Source organism: Leptinotarsa decemlineata, unplaced genomic scaffold, assembly GCF_025532065.1.
Source record: "Leptinotarsa decemlineata unplaced genomic scaffold, Ldec_3_MD MMD2_tig00002082_RagTag_RagTag, whole genome shotgun sequence".
Taxonomy (NCBI): Eukaryota; Metazoa; Arthropoda; class Insecta; order Coleoptera; family Chrysomelidae; genus Leptinotarsa; species Leptinotarsa decemlineata.
In genome coordinates this window covers 7,025,308-7,041,458 of record NW_027412573.1, presented here as the reverse complement: position 1 = coordinate 7,041,458, position 16,151 = coordinate 7,025,308, and the positions used below count along the sequence as shown (strand labels likewise).

General features: G+C 36.2%; 2 protein-coding genes across 6 annotated transcripts in view; one reads left to right on the top strand and one right to left on the bottom strand.

The window, feature by feature from the left end:
* hiw (MYC binding protein highwire) overlaps positions 1-16,151 on the top strand; it is a 216,379-nt gene that overhangs the window by 42,280 nt on the left and 157,948 nt on the right. The gene's annotated exons all lie outside the window — the stretch shown is intronic.
* LOC111505587 (uncharacterized) overlaps positions 1-16,151 on the bottom strand; it is a 33,337-nt gene that overhangs the window by 4,853 nt on the left and 12,333 nt on the right. Inside the window, exon 1 of one of the 4 annotated variants that reach the window (XM_074176919.1) lies at positions 9,328-9,590. The exons of 2 other annotated variants lie outside the window; for them this stretch is intronic. The gene's annotated coding sequence lies outside the window, so the exon portion shown is untranslated. Of the gene's footprint in view, positions 1-8,970; positions 9,256-9,327; positions 9,591-16,151 lie in introns of those variants that run through there. One more of the 4 variants, XM_074176917.1, reaches the window with a different exon arrangement.

Sequence of the window (16,151 nt, the reverse complement as noted above, 5' to 3'; positions counted from 1 at the left end):
AACCAGAGGGCGCTGCGTATGCTGTCATTATTTATTTCAAATTGCCATAACTTTTTTGACAGTAAACTTTAGGTACTTCTCATGAAAAAACTTAATTCCCACACATTTTCCAAGTAAAAAAGGGACACTTCCTCAACAACACTGGAGGTGATCGTTTTCGAGATATTTACAATTTTCTATATCGATGCATATTACTTAGCTCCTAGGGCGCTGAGTGAAGTTGCTGACAATATTACAAAAACTAAGTATGTGGTGGATCTAGTCAAAATAAACAACTTTTTCCTGTAAAATGTTTAACGAAGAATGATTCGTTTTCGAAATACAGATTGTTGAAATTTTTCAAAACATGGTAGGTTTTTGTCATAAGTTTTTTGCAATTTCATTTATTATCATCAAACTTTATACGCAGTATACCCGTACAGACTTCTTATAAACTGAGCATTAACCAACTGCCTATTCAATCCAAATAAAAAAAATTGTCAGGTTTAATTATTCAATTAGAAAGTGCTACATTTCGGAGTTTGTAAAAAAAAACAATCCGGAGAAGTACTATGTTATTTATTAGGAAAATAAACATATAAAAATTGAACGAAACAACTATTACAACTGTTCAAAGTGACGACCCCCAACAGTAATACAAGCTTCTGCTCTCTTCATCAAAGAATTCCGCACCCGTTGAAAAATGTCCGGAGTGTTTCTTATCGTTTCGCAGCAAGCTATGATGCGATCCCTCAAAATTTCCTCGTTTTCAATGGGGCTAGCATAAACTAGTGATTTTAGGTGTCTCCAAAAGAAAAAAATCGACGGGATTGAGGTTCGGTGACCTCGGGGGCTTCCTCTTCCTATCCATCGTTGGAGATATGCTACTTCTAAAAAAGTTCTTGCTATCACAGTAAAATGAGCAGGAGCTCTATGGTGCATAAACCAAGAGTGATTTCGGAGACCGATCATCTTCCATAAATTGGGGAAGCTCGTGTTCCAAAAAATGTAGGTAAGCATCTCCATTCAAACGTAAGGGAAGAAAATAGGGCCCAATTAATTAAACCCCAATTATGCCTACCCATACATTAAAAGAGAATATGTCTTGGAAATGAGTTTGAGTTATCGCATGTGGGTTATCTTCCACCCAGCTGTGGTTGTTATGGAAGTTCATGATACCATTTCTTGAAAAATTTGCCTCATCTGTGAAGAGGATTTTCGATAAAATTTGCGGACGTTGTTCGACTTTTCTTCGAAGCCATTGAGCAACTTCGATACATGGTTGGAAATCACGTAGCGTAAGTGCCTGGACACGCTGAATATGATAAGGATATAATTGCTGTTCCTTTAAATTTCTGTAAACTGTCATGTGACTCACATTTGAAGTTTGACTAATTTTTCTTGTACTTATCTCTGAATGTTCACTAATTTCTTCGAGAACCGCCTCCTCCAATTCTACAGTTCTTGTAGTCCGTGGCAGTCCTACTGCAGAATATGTTTCAAAGCTTCCAGATTCGGAAATTCGCAAATGTCGCCGCACACGGAGTCACGCGTTGGGGATACCTTTCCTGATAGATGCGTCTGGCCTCGCTTGAATTTCCGTCAGCCAAGCCGTATGCAAAAACCATATCAGCCATTTCAACATTCGTAAAGTCGGCCATGGTACCAAAAAATCACTTTATAAACTCCGAACTGTGAATTTGTCAATTAATAGTTAAAAATGTGACCGCGAACTTCTATTTTTATAAACAAACTTTCATAGCCTACTCAATTTAATTAACATAATTTGCAAGCGGAGAGTGACAAAAATTATTGAAATCAAATTTGGCTATAAAGTAATATGCATCGATATAGAAAATTGTAAATATCTCGAAAACGATCACCTCCAGTGTTGTTGAAGAGGTGTACCTTTTTTACTTGGAAAAGGTCTGGGAATTAGATTTTTTCATGAAAAGTACCAAAAGTTTACTTTCAAAAAAGTTAGGGCAATTTGAAATAGATAATGACAGCGTACGCAGCGCCCTGTAGATGTTACATGAAAATTTAGTACAAATAACTAATTTTTTGCAAGAGTTATTTTCAAAAAGCGAATAAAAAAATTCAATTTCAACACCCTGTATCTCCGAAACGGAGCATTTTCGGGCACAAGTACATATAGACTTTTTTACTTAAAATTGTCTCAGGAATACGTCACTTTAATATTTCAACGTACTTATGTTACACCCTGTATAAGACCTCTATAGTAGAATATATTGGGTAAAACATAGCAGTAGTCAGTAGTAGATGATGAAGAGATTAATAGAGAGAAGAATGATGAACAATTCAATTGGAATAGTATTGTGCCCGTAGATATTGAGATAAAGAGGCGTTTGAAGAGTTGGAGGGTGTTACTTTGTTTAATTTCATTAGGAAGCTTGTTATAGTCCAAGAGTCCTCTGTGAAAAATAGAATTCATTGTTCTTGAAAGGTTAGTTCGTGGGACAACCAAGTGATCTCTTCCTCTTGTATCTGATGGTTATATGTAATAAACTCATTGAAGTATATAAATGAATGACATGTATGACATGACATGTAGGAATGAATTTTAACATTTTTCACAAACATCACAAAGTAGAAAGGATATGTTTTATTTCCCTTTTGAACACTGGGTGTTGAAAATAGAAACGTTTTTTCGCATATTTGATTGAATTTTTTGCACGTCAAATGAAATGGAGATTTCAATAGTATATTCGTTCTTGGAGTAGGTAAATAAAAACAGAGTGAGCTTCTGCTGTTCAAAGGTAAATGTAGGTGCAATTTTATCTCTATAACACATAAACAAACATAAATCAAATCATTCTAAGACTGTAGAGGAGAGTTTAATATGCATTAATGAGTAGAATTCAATGCTTTCTTCTTGCCCATTTTCCCCATATTGCAGGATTTAGCAAAAACCTACGGGAAAATAACTAGAAGTATATTTCAATCCGAGATTCAGCGCATATAAATAATGATTAGCAAGCCACGAGGTGATCAGCATGATCGAAGAAGTCTCATTTCGACATGCAAACCAAGGAAATAATTTTAAACGTGTATATAAGCATGAAACTTAATGAAATTCTAATATTACTCAAAGATGAAATTGTAAACAAAGTAGAAAATGAAATAGGAGTGTGTGGTCACAACGTCTGCAAAATTGTGGGAGAATATAGCAAAAACCAACCAAAAGCGTGAAAAAAATTATAGATTTTGTGGATGACTTCAAGTCTTGATATATATGTGTTTACGGTTCAATGAGGATCATTCTCGTCTTTATCCATTTCACATGGTGATCACTATAAAATTTCATAATGTTTTTTGACAGTTTCCATCCTTTCAATTATCTATGATCTTGATAACTCATCCATATAACGTTTGTTGCATAAACAAGTTATGTTATGGATGCATTTTTTTATTTAGGGGTTTCCTTGTTTTTTGAATCGGTGTTGAGTTGAAACTATTTGTTTTTCGCAGGTATTTGCCAAATATGGAATGCTGGAAGCTATGAATCTTTCGAAATTTGTTAGACATATTATTTTCTCACCTCATTTGGAAATATTCAATTTTGAAAGTTTTGAAAATGCTACATTGATTGGCAAGTAGTAATTTTTTCAAATCATTGTTCATAAAATTATTCTTCATTATTATTAATATATACTCAAACAAGCTATAATTTAATGAGTAATTTTGTTTACGTTTAAAACAACTGAGTGGAAAGAACTATCACTAATGATTACTAGTTAAAAGGGGAAGTATTTCACGATATGGAGGGGAAAGTAAAAAGTGGCTGAAACGTCAATTTTGCGATGATATTTAAATGCACAAAAAATTCTTTTTAATCTGCACTATTTAAAGCGTAGAGAAGGATTGCATTAATCCTTTAACCAATACTTTATAAAGTCTTCGACATAAAACGGTACATAATATACTTCACTTCACTTCCGGTATAACGTAAAACGAAGTTGAGTTGACTTCATATTAAATCATCGATCATTATCAACTACTTCTTGCCCTAAATTTTTGGACTTCGTATCGCTGTACATTTTGAAATGCCTAAAAAATATAGGATAACCCAGGGATGCAATTGAACCCAGGTTTGTGTTCAATAAACTATACAAAATACAAATAAAACAGAACATAGAGTCAGATGCTACAAATGCAATACGCATATATAGAGACGGCTCAAAAACCAAAGAAGGCTAAGGATGTGGTGTACTTCAGATCACTAAGCCTAAGGATTAAGTGGGGAATGGAAAAAAATACCAGCGTGGTTCAAACAGAACTGGCTGGTATCTCAATCGCCACAAAAAAAAATAACCAGGAAAGGAATTTCTGGCAAAAACAACAATCTGCACTGATAGCAGACAAGCCCTATTAACCTTGAACAGACAACGTGTTACCTCAGGGCTAGTACTAGAGTGCCACCAAGATTTAGCCAAAGCCTCGGTAGATAATAACATTATCCTGAGGTGGGTTGAAGGGCACGACAGGAGTAAAGGTAATCGCATTGCCGACTCTTTAGCCAAGGAAGCGGCTGGACTAAGAATTTCAGGACCCAGTGGCACCTAAGGCCTGATGACTTCGACAATTGCGGAACTAGCCAAACGTCACACCCATGCTCAATACCTAAAGAGATGGGATGAAATCAAAGGATGCAATCTTGCCAGGATCACCCTTGGCGAACCTGGGAAGCTGGTGCCGAAGAATTTATCTGGCGATGACCAGGAAAAATCTAAGCTTAACAGTAGGATTTCTGACTGGCCATTGTCACAATATGGGGCTAGTGGACACACCTCTATGCAGGATGTGTGAACAGAAAGATGAAACTCTCAGGCATGTCCTATGCGAATGTCCGGAATTATCGTCAATAAGAGAGTATGTGTTCGGCCTACACCTGCCGATATAAAGGGGATGCCTCCCAGAGACCTGTCCACCTTCCTGGAAAGGAGAGGATGGACTATGACCAATGAGAGCAACTCCTTGGGAGGATGTACAATGGGTCACATGTGGCCTAAGTGACCTACACTCACCCTCCCTACTCTACAGATACAGAGAATATAGGATCACTCTATATGCATACGCTTATTTACAAAATTCGCAGTGACAAACATCCTATCCATCGGATTCCTGAACTGATTAAAATCTGTTTTTTTCCGTTAACCAGTTGTCGAACCCCTACGAACGACAACCCTCAGAAGTCGAAACTTGTGCGAGCTAAAGATTAACGAGGTCTTACATTTAACGTGTGATTCCTAAAACGGGTTGGACGATAGCAAGTGAAGATCGATCGTTCAGACTAGGGCTTGAACCACCGACCAACACGACAGTCGATTCGAGTGAGTGAACAAAGCACCCACGCCGAACCGCTTGGCTACCGACCTACTATTCGGTCAATTGTTCAATTGTTTGCTTAATGGAAATGAAATAATCGAGTTTTTTGTTGTTTGGGATTTCTAGGTGGCATGCTGTATTTTATGGTTGTCTCCTACGATATCAGCCGTTGAGATAATGTTAGTTAGATGTCAATACCTATCTCAAAATAAAAAGAATAAACTTTGGACTATTCAGTTAGTATCGGCTTCGTTGCAACTGGACTGTGAGAGAAATTAGGTTAATTTTCAACCACGGCTGTGTTGAGCATGATTACGTGATGTGTAGTAGTTACCTTTGGGGCTAAGTTTAACCCCTGCATAACAATGGGTTCATTGAACTTGAGCTTTCATAAAATCAATTACAGACTGTACTGGCTAGTACACTGAGAGAAAATTACGGTGTCTTAGAGAAGTAATGGCATTTTAATGTCGTCTGGAGGTATCCAAAGTAGTTATCTGAACCTGGCGAAGAAAATTGATTGATTAATAAGGTCTTACGGATAGCATTTGGTCCGACATAAGTTTTAATTTTCGCTTACCAACTGCCCATAATTTACAAGTCAAAACATGTAAGATTTGAGGATTAACGAGGTTTTACTTTTCAATGAGGATTCCTAGGACGGGTCAGACGACACCTGGTGAACACTCATCGCCCTAAAATAGCGGTTGATTCAATAAGTAGAATCAACAGATCACCTTCTAGTGATCCTTTTCAATTACTTAACGGACTGGAATCTATTCTCTCTGAATTACCTTCAAAAGCAAAAATTATTTTAACTGGAGACTTAAATATTAATTACACTGAACAAAATTCAAAAGCAACACAGTTTTTAATTAATTTATTGCAAACATATAACTTGGAAATGTACGTGAAATCTCCTACACGTGTGTCTCAATTTACCGAATCCACCATAGATTATTTTTGTGCAAATTTAGACTCCGAACTAGTTTTTTGTGATGTTCTTTCTTCTGGATTGTCAGATCACGAAGTAGTTCGTTCTCTCTCTCAATCTTAATCGAAATTTAAGTTAGGACGATTGTATAGTTCTGCTAATTATAACAAGTTCTCTAACTTGTGTCTAAGCTCTGAATGGAATCATATAGAATTTTCTGAAGACCCTTTTCTTAAGACCCTTTTCTTGAATTTTATAATAAATTACTTTATATATTTGATAAAAGCTTTCCGGTTCAAAAAATCAATTTTAGACACAAAAACAAAAGTTGGTTGACAAGAGGTATTAGGGTTTCGGCAAAAAACATGAGGGTATTACATTATTTGAGAAAATTTACATCTGCTCCATTTTTTCTTAATTACTTCCTCCGCTATCGCACCATTTACAGAAATGTAGTTAAACTAGCCAAAAGTAAATATTATAAAAGTAGAATGGATAAAGCTACGAATAAATCAAAAGAAACTTGGTGTATCATTAATGAACTTACTGGCAAGAGACACAAAAAATTTGTGGACATTCCGTTTTCTCCTACTGAACTTAATGACTTCTATTGCTCTATTGCGGAGGACTTGACGAAAAATATAAAAGCAGCCGGTGACCCCTTTGACTATGTGAATATCGAAATTACGAACACCTTTATATTATATGAAACAAATATTACCGAACTGCATGAAACATTATTTTCCATTAAAAATAAAAACTCCACAGGCTCAGATGAAATCTCTATAAAAATCCTAGAAAATATTCCGGTAAGAATACTTGATATATTAGTTAGTCTTATAAATAAGAAGGAATCTTTCCAGTTTAGCCAAAGCATTTGATTGTGTGAATCATAAAATTCTTTTACGGAAACTCAGTAGATACGGTATAACTGGAATAAGTCTTAAGTGGTTTGAGTCATACTTAGCAGATCGCACCCAGATGGTCAAAACCACTTCATACTCAAATGAAGGTAAAATTACTTGCGGCGTCCCACAAGGTTTGGTGCTGGGCCCACTTTTATTCTTAATTTACATTAATGACCTATCGTCTATAAACATCCAAGGAAAATTTACTTTATTTGCTGATGATACTACAAGTTTATGGCATGTTCCTAGCAACCATACGTTGTATGAAGTTATTGTGAAGGACTGGTTTGGCTCAAATGTCTTGAGCTTGAATTTATCAAAAACAAAGTGGTGTCCTATCGCTGCCAGATTCCAGCCGTACATCTAAATAATATTCAAATTGACAACGTATCAACTTCTAAATTCCTTGGCTTGTTCATTGACAATAATTTAAAATTCAACAAACATGTAGATACTTTGAAATCGAAGCTCTCTCCTCCTGGATGTTATGCAATACGAGTAACTGCATTTGAGCTCGGACCTGCAGAAGCTAGAATGGTTTATCATTTCCTTGTTGAATCCCATCTTCGTTATGGTATTTGCTTTTGGAGTGTGTGTTCTACAACATGCCTTCAATCAGTTTTACTAATACAAAAACGTGCAATACGATGCATATGCAAAGTCAAGCCTAGGGACTCTTGTCGGCCTCTTTTTGACTCTAACAGAATCCTAACTGTGGTCTCCTTATTTATATATGAGACAATCTGCCTTCTCTTCAAAAATAGGGTATTGTTCAACAACTTGGACGCGCCAATGTATCAAACCAGGCAAAGATTCAGCTTTAAATTACCGCTGCCTTCTTCGACCCTAGTTAAAGATTCCATTATTTACAATGGTCTCAAAATGTTCAATCACCTTCCTCAAGCTATAAGAACCATAAATGACCTTAGAGCTCTTGAGAAAGAGTTGAAAGACTTGCTTTCTGTGAGACCTTATTATAGCTTAGCAGAATTCTACGATGATAATTTTAATTGAGAAGATTGTAATATCTACGGTATTTCATTGATTTGATTTTATTCAATTCAGTTTAAATTGATTTATTTGATTTTATTGACCATGTTCTTATATCTTGAACGTTTGTTATTATTTACATGTCTCTTTTCAGTTCATGTTATCACTTACTTTAAGTGATTTTACTTTTGTGATACTTTTGTGATTTCAGGTATATGTTATTTATATTTCGCACAAGGCTTTGTCAATAAGAATTTATTCTTCAGACAATAAAGTATATTTGAATTGAATTGAATTGAAAAACTAATCACCCTAACAAACGTCTATCGTCTGACCAAAACGTTTCACAATTGGGAAAAATATTTTTTATTTATTATTCCTTATAAAGAATTTGATGCTTCTAGAGCTAAACGGCCATTTCAATAAACACCAGTATTCCCAAAATGGGACAGAAAATGGTTGTGTTGCCACTGCAAAGATAGATTGAGTCAAAAAAATCCTTCTATGGAGAGCCTTTGAATTGCAATTACATTCAATTGAATATTGTGAAAACAATGTACTCATCTAGGATACATTTTCTGAGGTTTTTTCATTTTAGGAGTTAGTATTGGATATTCTGTATTTATAAGGTTATTGTAGATTCAAATAATCACATTGAACATGTCTTGACTCTCCAATCATAGAGGCAGTAGATAATATAAATTGTTCGACGACTTGAACAAATCAATAAAGAAGGATATGTGTAAACGCGAACGGCTAATATTTACTCTAGTTTTATTTACTCAGATACTAATACTCGACGAAACATACCTTACGAACTCACAAAACTGGCTCTAACAACGATGTGGACTTTTTCAATAAAGCAACTCTACTCAGTCAATTGTTCTATTTCGTCACTTCACCCACTTTCGTCTGATTCATATGTTGATTTTTCACGCTAAAAACCGCGTTGATTCTTTATTAGCACGCTGATAAGATTAGATTTATCTTTCGTAATTTCGCGTCCAGGTGTCAACATCAATGACGAATGGTTTAGAATCTGTCACTTAGGAGACCGCATCGTCACTTGTTGAGCTTATCATTTGTTTTAACTAGGCGCGAACTGACGACTGAAATTGTTATTGACATTTCTCGGACTCGGCATTCAAAAATATTCGTGAACCTTACCTTTGTTCCCAATTGTGAAAATTCGAACTCTGGACTGGATACCTGCTCGCTGTCGGTACAGAATTGTTCTTCTATTTTGAATTCGAATATGTTTGCGCACTTGTGGGTATGACCAATCGATAGCCGCTATCAAGGCGGCGCGGTTTACGATTATATCGCGCTGACAGAACAAAAAACTATCGCGGGCGAATGGACGGATCGTGTCGTTTGTCGAGATGGCTCACGAATGTGTCAGCAATTAACCATATCGCCCGCTTACCTCGACCAAATCGCCGTCGCATATGTGCACGTTTCTCTCTCGGCATGTTATTCGTTTGTTTAGATATGGGAAGGTGCAGCTAGACGCGCCAGATTTTCTCGGCGAAGACGTTTCCTATTTGTTTTGACTGTCGATGCGTCTGTTTTCAGCGTTTTCTAGGGATTGTTTTGTATTTTGTTTTCGAAGAGCGCATGTGCTGTACAGGGCGCGATGATAATTTCGTGGTTATCTTTCTTGTAGTGGAAATTTATAGAAAAGATAGCTGATTGATATCGTTATTCTGTTGTGTCTCATTTTCAAAAAATGAGACTGCGAGAGATCTCCGGATGAACTTCCCTTGATCGGAAACCATATTAAATACAACGTTCTGGACGTATTTAAATTCTTTGCGTCCATCAAAAGAGCAAACAGTAGAAGTGATGACCTTAATTTTTTTTGGCAACAATCATTGTTTGAAAAGAAGAGTCAATAAAATTAGAACATATAAAAATACATCATTTTCATGAGGACAAAGTTTAAAAAAAATTTTTTTAAAATCTGTTTTTCCGTTAACCAGCTGTAGTACCCCTACAAACGACAACCCTCATAAGTTGAAACTTGTGCGAGCTAAGGATTAACGAGGTCTTACCTTCTAACGTGTGATTCCTAACACGGGTTGAACGATAGCACGTGAAAATCTATCGTTCAGACTAGGGCTTGAATCACCGACCAACACGGCAGTCAATTCGAGTGAGTGAACAAAGCACCCACGTCGAACCACCTGGCTACCGACGGGCTACAATTATATATTATTTGAACATGAATAGAATAAAAACAAGGTTTCGTGAGAAAAAGTTTCCATGAGTAAAATTTTATTTTAAATTCTTCCAGAATCGAATTTGATGTCAACTGTTATTTTATGCATTTCCGTTAATCTAACCATTTGTCAGACTTGAAGTTAACGAACTTTAAACTTAAATTAAAATACTGACAACTGATGTTGTAACACAAAAAACAAGTTCACAAGGCGTTTCAAATTAACGTTGCCACGAAAATTATTTACAGTTTTTTTGAAGGAGACCATCTAAAAAGAACATAAAATAGGTTTTGAGTATATTGCAATAAGTTTTGAGTGTATTTTATCGAATTTCGGTAACCACATAATTTTAATTTATTTAATCAACATTATTGCAATTAACTTGAAATCGATTACATTTTTGAATAAAGAATCAAGAGGCCTTTCAATTGATATATAACAAGCCTATACTTCCCATTTAAAAAAATGGGGGTTGTACATGTCATTCGACGGGGGTTGAAGGTAGGGGTAGCATTTTTCCGTTGAAGTATGTCAAATTATAATTTAAATTTGACGTGTTTCGGGATTTTGTTGAAATATGTACCATAACCGGAATAATGAATTTATTCCATTTGGCTTTTGCACACTGTATAATTGAAATACCAAGTGCGTTGATATAAAATAGTATTATGGATTACAAATTCATTCATTCATTCATAGGGAGGCTGATTTCCTATCAGCAAAAAAAACATTTTTTGGCGTCATTTTGTGGGTGAAAAAAATCGGTGTTTCGTTTTTGAAAGTACTAAAATTTGCGACTTGGCGAAGAAAAATCACTGATATGTAACCCTTTGTGGTGAACCCAGGGCTAGACATTTTGCTCCTTGTATCTCCAGTATCTCGCGTCTCCCGGCGAGACGAATATCGCCCGCAAAAAAAGAGGAAAAACGGATTCAATATCGTGATTTTCTCTTCGAACTCCACAGACTCTCTTCACACCACTCTGTCGAGAGGGTTATTTTGATCATTGGAGTCCTTGGTGGAATGATACCCTCTCTGCTCTCGAATCTCAAGATCAAGTCGGCGGAGACAGAAATTATGACCAGACAAATGCAGAAAGCTTGTCATTCTTGGCTCATTGCGTCTGGGGCACATATTTTTCGAACCCAATGATCACTCGCCCCACGATGTGGAGAGCTGTCATTGGTTGATGATTCTGGCGCGCCATGGGAAAAAAATAATTGATTTTTATGGACGGGTGAAATTATAAACAAAGGAAATACAATGAAAAAGTGGGCCTGACGAATGGTATAACAAACCTGTAGTGTTCTGCACTGCAGTTTTGAACTTCGCCTTTTGGTTGTTATATCCTATTTCACCACTGACCATGAAGACCACTATTACTGTTATTATCATTATCATTATTTCCTGACCTCATCATCACTTGATATTCCATCCAACCAAAATGTTTTGCAATGTTCTTGAGAATCCTTTGAGAATGTTTTTCACATATGTTTTCAGATGTTTTTCACACATGTACTAAGAATCACACGTTAAAAGGTAAGACCTCGTTAGTCCTTAGCTTGCACAAGTGTCTCAAGTTCTGAGAGTGGTCGTTCGTATGGGGGCGACAGCTGGTTAACGAAAAAACAGATTTTCAAAAAGATTTCATTGGATATTTTCTTCTCAGCCGATATCTTTATGATAAGAGACCTTCAACGGAGATGACCGATTTTGGACTGCAAGTTGAAAATATGACCATTTTGGAGCGATTCCATTTTGCACGAGCGAGAATCTAAACGCATTCTCATTTTTTTTCCTCAATATTTGAGCTATTTCTTGCAAACATATTATAATAACATTTACTTCATTATAACATTAAAATCAACAGTTCAACAACAACTTTTCAACACGCTCAAAGGTGCGAACTCGTTTTCTCCATTTCATAAAAGAGGATGTTTGCATCTCCACTCACAAGCGATTTTGGTGAAATTTATGATACGTGTGAATCATTGTATTCGTGCCACGTGCCAGTATAAGGATGTCTGCAGAATGCTGTATAATGTCCGCTGTAGTTCGACCCACTGTGATTCGAAAGTGCATATAGATTATGACGACAAGGAGTCACATTTTCTGCTGCATAATTGTTCATATCTAATCCATCTAGAGGAAATTCGATACAACATTTAATATGTCTCTAATCTTTCTGTTAGAGAAAATCTTTTGAAATGAATGACTAAAATATACGGGGAAACTTATGGATCGATAGATACTTTGTTCATTCTCTTCTATCCTTGCAAATTGAACACGTCGGTTTTTCATGTCCATACAAAGTTTCCTCTCTTGTGAAGAAATCCAAGCATTGTGATGAACTCAATTGGCCAGTTCTTTGTGGTATGGGGAGTGACAAATCCCAAAAAAGACCTAAGGTTACAGATGAGTGTCCAAAGTGTGTGCACTTCATCGTGGATTTTAATTGACCAACGAAATTATCTACAATCTTAGAGTTATATGTACTCAAATAAATGACTATTGCGCTTTTCCGCTGTCGCTCATTTTTTCGATAATCTCCGTTAAGGTTGGTTTAGGTTTCTCAATAATTCTATTAACGTCATCATGTAAACCTTCTAAAAGATAACGAAGGAACTCATGGGCGTCTTGATGCACATGACCCATGAATCGAGGGGCAAAACTCTGAATCTGACTTTTTAAGGAGACTGTGTTCACTTTTCTATTAGATGAATCTTCTGACCACAATTCCTTGATAACTTCTGCGAAAGCTTCGATCAAAGCACCCTCCGTACTAGAAACAGCAGTATTGATATATTTCATGTAAGTACTCATCTTTTTTCAAATATTCCAGTGGCCATCTCGTATTTGATAAACATTGTATTACACTGTTCATGAAACAGGTGTTGCTCAGTCCGTCCCTGTCGGATGTCGATTTTTAGCGAAAAAAATTGGCCTTTGGAACGATTACAACGCGATTACAACGGCAGATGCCACCAACAGTGGGTATCATGTTCTCAACAAAATTCATAAACGGTTTGCACAATTCATCATCTGTTTTGTTGTGGACAACTATGATCTATTTCTGTTGAAAGCATTACATCACGGATAACTCTATTCGTGTTTATCACCAACACATACCTTGAATTACGCCAACGAATGTTCTGTGCCAAATAATTATTTTTGTGTTTTTATATTTTTATTGTTCACGTCACATTAGCTATATGTATGTGTTGTTCACATGGGAGTTCAGTCGCTAATTGAATTTCTACAATGTCGCTTTAGGAATTTACCTTTCTGAATATTTCAGCTCGTGTGGAAGAAATATAATTCTTTCTTTTTATAGGCTAGTTCTTTAAAACCACATTTTGGAGATTTTTAATATGAACGCCGTAAATACTTTGTATACGTAGGATGTTCAAAAAACAAGGTGAATGTTCAAATTCCGCAGGCTACGTACATTTTTTGGCCAAAAACAACACCGTCATCATGTCACAGCCACCGTATTCACCAGATTTGACCCCCGCGAATATTTTTCGTTCTCAAGATTGAAGAAACCCATGAAAGGACGGCGTTTTGTGACGATTGAAGAGATGAAAACCGAATCGCTGAGAGAACTCAGGGACATACCAAAAAGTGCATTTCAGAACGCTGGCACAAGTGTTTTATACCTTAGGTTGACTAGTTTGAAGGGAACATAGTGAATAATGAATATATTTAGTTCTGGGAAACCTACTAATGTATTGAAATTGATATTTTTTGATTAGTTGAAAAACATTTCTGAAAGCAAAGTGTACAGGAACTATTAAAAAACAAACTTACTATATTTATACAATTTATCAAGCTTTCATCTTCGAATACCTACAGACTTTATCACGTCAGTCACGTCCAAATCTGATTGTAATAAATAACAGTTTAAAAAAAACTAAAATAACACGCTTTAATGGCAACACAATTTGAAAAATAAAACATAATTCGAAACTAATTTAAGATTGTGTTCAACATCCATAACAAGTCCTATGGCTTGATGAAACTAATGACTATTAACAAGTCTGAAATCAGAATAAATCTATTTACAAAAATATTGATTTTGTTGTAAAAAAGCGTGGGATGCTTTAAATTATATTGACATTATGGCTCCAATCTGGCAAACAGCTCCAAACCAAGTATTTATTACATTGGCTATTTGGCACCCCTTGTTTTTATACAACAAAATTTTGTTTTTTGTAAATAGATTTATTCTTATTTCAGACTTATTAAAAGTCATTAGTTACATTAAGCCACAGGACTATCCATGTTGAACACAATCTTAAATTACACACATCGGAAAAATCTAGGGATATTTTTATAACATACTAAATATCATAAAAATAAATGCATGAGGTCGTTTAATTTCGATTGAATTGGTACACTCGACCACCCTGTAGATTTCTATGGGTTGAACAAAGCCTACAAAAACGGTAACTTTTTACAAACTGTAGGTTTTCGGCTAAAATGAATAATCTGAAAGTGTCGAGTTTGTACATTCTATGCAGTTCTTGCTCAGCAATTAAACTGGAAATATTGTGCTTCAACATGGAACGCCATCACTTACCATTGGCTGAGATGAATAGAGCTGTAGGTCTTCTTCAAGGTGGCATGCGACAAAATGATGTAGCTCTTCGTTTGGGTGTCTCCCAAAGTGTTATCAGTCGATTGTGGCGGCGTTTCCGTGAAACTGGCAGTCCAGCCGAACAACATCCAGGGCGAGGACGCGCTACAACTGCAGTTCAAGACCGATTTTTGGTCTTAACCGCAAGAAGACAACCGACAATCACAGCATCTGAGTTGGTTAACGTGTTGCAGCAGACGCACCAGGTAACCATTGGTCGTGATACTATCAGAAATCGACTGCATGAAGCAGATCGCCACAACAGAAGGCCACTTAGATGTCCACCTTTGTCGAGAGGCAATCGCGGTAGAAGATTAGAGTGGTGTCAAGAACATCAAAACTGGGATGCAAATTATTGGGCCACAGTTTTGTTTACAGACGAATCCAGATTTGGATTTCATCCAGATTCTCGTCGAGTAAGACTGTGGAGACGACCTGGAAATAATGAACGTTTGAGACACGTCCAGGAAGTCCACACATACAGAGGTGGTACAGTAATGCTATGGGGCGGAATCATGATCGGCGGCAGAACCGATCTTGTTTTTTCAAATCGCTCCCTCACAGCTCGACACCATTCTTCTACCTATCGTCCGTCCGTTTGCTGGTGCTGTTGGTGAAAACTTCCACTTAATGAAGAATTACTCCGCATATGGGGAACATTCACACAACATTTCAATTGAGAGAGCTTTTAATCGCTGAATGGGCAAATGTACCTCAACAAGACATTGACAATCTCATTTTGTCGATGCACGAAAGATGTAGGCCGTAATAAACCAGCGTGGAGGCCATACTTTGTACTGATTCCAATTTTTTTTTGTATTATGATTTTTTTTCGGGGTGCCAAAGAAGAGCCATATTTTTTTTTAGTTTTGCTTATATGCGCACTCAGTATTTTTGACCATTTAATAAATTTTGTTGTAAGTTACATTCGTTTAATAATCACCCGTCAACTTTTTTTTCCCTAAAGCGATCTAAAAAAAAATTATTGCCATTTTTAAAAATATTCCTAGACTTTTCCGATGTGTGTAGTTTCGAATTATTTTTCAGTTTGTGTTGCTATTAAAGCGTGTTTTTTTAGTTTTAAACTTTTATCTATTTTCCACATTTTAGTTTGGCTTGCTATTTGTTTT